Consider the following 3,675-nt stretch of genomic DNA (forward strand, 5'->3'; position numbering starts at 1 on the left):
CCGCAAGCCCTCCGGACGCTCCTTCGTCGAATCCGCCGGCCATTCCTCACTCTAGCCCCCGACCTCTGCTTACTCATGCCCGCCGTGTGTGACGTTGTGAAAGCGAAACTACTTTGTTTGGTCTTCCAAAACAGGACGATATCCGCTTCGTCATGCTTGGAGCTGATCCGTGCTGGTCGCTGAGGAAATACAACAACTTCACGCTGTGGATCGCCAACCAGCCAATCAGAGTACAGCGCTATTGGCTCTTGAACTTTCTGTGCCCACAGGAAGTCCTGGACGACTTTGGTCATGTTTCGGCCACGAGTTGCACTTAAACACAAATAATCTCGTTTAACCTTTAGGTAGTGGTTGTTTAATCAATCATCATGTATGTGACCCTGGACCACAAAACCAGTCGCTGGGGTATTTGTAGCAATAGCCAAAAATACATTGTATGGGTCAAAATTATAGATTTTTCTTTTATGCCAAAAATCATTAGGATATTAAGTAAAGATCATGTTCCATAAAGATATTTGGTAAATTTCCTACCGTAATTATATCAAAACTTAATTTTTGATTAGTAATATGCATTGCTAAGAACTTCATTTAGACAACTTTAAAGGCGATTTTCTCAATATTTAGATATTTTTTTGCATCCTCAGATTCCAGATTTTCAAATAGTTGTATCTCGGCCAAATATTGTCCTATCCTAACAAACCATACATCAATGGAAAGCTTATTACATATACATCTCCATTTCGAAAAATTGACACTTAAGACTGGTTTTGTGGTCCAGGGTCACATTTTAGTTAACATTGTTTTATTTTATTTTAACTTGTAAATAGCTTAGAGTTTTAATTAAGAACAAATAATCCTTCACAGTGTAGGAAAGCAATCTGTTAGAAAAGCAAACACTACACAAAAAGTGGCAAAAGCAATTTAGAAATTATTATTAATCTGCAAACAAAGCTACTTTTCTATCTACTTTATTTTTAAGACGTAACCATTTGTAAGGTGAATGTGCCAAGGCTTCCACTATACAAAATGTTACACTTATTACTGCAAACTGGTATTTGGTATGATATTATTTTAATTTATTATCATAATCATAAGCACACTGGTTTGTAGGGCAAACGGTTTTAAAGTTTACGGCACTTTGTTCTTCTTCTAGTTATTTAACTATAGCGTCTCACACATTTACGAGAAATAGCTTACTTCCCCATTGAAAAGTGAGGTGGATAAACTGGTTAGCAAATATATTCAGCTACAATATAACATGTTTTAATTAAACTATTAACTATTAAATATCAATTTCAGATTATTCTATCTAATCCAATTCTTTCTCTCTCTGGCTTTTTTTTTTTTTTTTTGCATTAGGGGCCATTCACACAGAACAAATTTTTTGGTTTAAACCAAAGGCAAAGAAATGGAATGAAAAGAAAAAGAAAAAAGTCCCCATTGAAAAGTGAGGTGGATAAACTGGTTAGCAAATATATTCAGCTACAATATAACATGTTTTAATTAAACTATTAACTATTAAATATCAATTTCAGATTATTCTATCTAATCCAATTCTTTCTCCTCTCTGGCTTTTTTTTTTTTTTGCATTAGGGGCCATTCACACAGAACAGATTTTTGCATTTAAACACAAGGCATAGTAATGGAATGAAAAGAAAAAGAAAAAAGAATGCAAGATCTTGAAACGTTGAACTTCTTTTAACTGCCTAGGATTTGCAGAGTGCCCTATCATGTGTGAGATACTGAAAAGACAAGAATGCATAGAAAATGTATGTAGAATTTATGTAGAAAAACAATGGAAATGAGTGCAGCGGAATTGCAAAAACATGTTTAGTGTAAATAACTCATAAGTTGCTCGAAGCAATTCTGTTATTATGTCTTGCTGTATAAAGGTCAGAGGTCAATAACATGCATAACGAAAGAAGCACAGAGTTCTGTAGATAAAATGATCTTCATTTCAATAATCAAATGAACCATATGTACCATTTCTACTTCCCTGCACATGTAGATGTTTTTTTTGTGCTTTTGTTTATACAGGAAAATATTATTTTGCTAGTTCTTACTGATTTATACTGATAGCAAGATAATTAATATCTCTCCCCTTTTTTTCAATTGTTTTGGTGTTGCACATGCAAACAGACGTTCTGTATATTTCATAATAATCACATGCAGAGTTCAGCATGACTGGAATGAGCAGTGAAGTCAATAAAGCCCAGCTGACAGTATATTTCCCCTCTGTTGTTTGGGTTTGCCTGACTCCTTTTGGGAACAAATAGACTGACACACACTGACAATAAAAAGGCCTTGTCAGTTCGCTCCAAACAAATATGTCCTTCATATTTTTTTTCTCTCTTTTTCTCTTTTGGTTCCTACACTGCTTCATTCTTCTTTAGTCCCTTGCTCTTTTTACCTTGGAACAAGGCCCTGTTTGTACCTGTGAGGATGAATAGAGGAAAAATTTTTTTCATAAAATTATATTTTAATACAAAACTGCTCTGATGCAGAGAGCAAGTGCTAAAGAAGGCATTTGACCAGTGCAGTTTCTTAACATAAAACACGTCATTTTGCATCTACCCAGGGAGTTCCAGACCGTAGGAACAGTTCCAAAGGTCAGGAGCACCAGGATGCCGAGGATAATGAGATTATATTGAAATCATCCAAAAGCCTGTGAGTAATGCTTCTGCACCAGGGAAAATCCCTTTAACAGGTTTCTGTGCTTTATTACAGTTGGCGTCAGTGATACATGTTATAAATATCATAAATGTTAAGAAACATAAATCATTTAGCTCTGTGGAGTTTGCATATTGGATAACATGCCATTAATTAACATATCTATTAACAACATCGATGAAATAAATCAATGGCTGTTGTGTGCAGTAAACACATTCTTACTCTTCTAATGAAGGCGATCGGTTAGATCAGATATTTAACCTGAGGGTGCTCCAATTTTGCATTTCAAAAGACCAGGTCTCGGAAGACGTGCAATGAACATGTTGTTGTTGTTTTTTTTATCTGAAGCAGCTGCGGCAAAGCTAAAGAGGACCATGGCGGGGCTATTTTTGCCCACATAGCCATGTGTAGCCTCCTTCACTTGTCAGCAGCTGAGCAGAGGCTATCAATCAGAGCTGAGCGGCAGTAGGATGCACGGGCCGCTGTGGAGCTTGTGGTTAGTGTGCCGGTGATATGCTCCTCAGGACCATATGGGGTCTGATCTCCGGTGGGCACCGGCACATCCATGCTTACATCACATGTAGGTCAGAGTCTTGTCACAATGGCTATGTTCACACTGCAAGTCTCAGTACTTAATTCTTATTTAATGTTTGTTAATTTGGCCAATGTCAGATTCAAGTGTGAATTAGTGATGGTCCTGAATTGACCTGCATGTGCAAGAGAACAACCTTCACTGCTTTCTTAACCTAGTGACCAAAGAACTGCTGGTATGTCAAATCTCTGGAATGACTCTCAGCACTGAATTGGAGTTGCATTGCAAAATGGACCTGTGTCAGATTTATCAGTTTGTGCTGATAAATGTAGTCCGCTTTTGCCTGCAGTCCAAACATAGCCAACTACACAAGGCAAGCATTTTATATGTTTTCTATATATATATATATATATATATATTTATTTTTATTTTTTTTTGTTTGTTTGTGTTTCTGACACCACACGGAGCAACTT

The 3,675-nt window shown here is 36.5% G+C and overlaps 1 protein-coding gene across 2 annotated transcripts in view; it reads left to right on the top strand.

The window, feature by feature from the left end:
- The window catches only part of elfn1a (extracellular leucine-rich repeat and fibronectin type III domain containing 1a), a 119,798-nt gene that overhangs the window by 62,014 nt on the left and 54,109 nt on the right, over positions 1-3,675 (top strand). The window contains exon 2 of one of the 2 annotated variants that reach the window (XM_016569566.1): positions 2,579-2,667. The exons of the other annotated variant lie outside the window; for it this stretch is intronic. The gene's annotated coding sequence lies outside the window, so the exon portion shown is untranslated. The remainder of the gene's footprint in view (positions 1-2,578; positions 2,668-3,675) is intronic. 2 annotated transcript variants of the gene reach the window in all.

Source organism: Sinocyclocheilus rhinocerous, unplaced genomic scaffold (assembly GCF_001515625.1).
Source record: "Sinocyclocheilus rhinocerous isolate Xijiao unplaced genomic scaffold, SAMN03320098_v1.1 scaffold1303, whole genome shotgun sequence".
NCBI lineage: Eukaryota > Metazoa > Chordata > Actinopteri > Cypriniformes > Cyprinidae > Sinocyclocheilus > Sinocyclocheilus rhinocerous.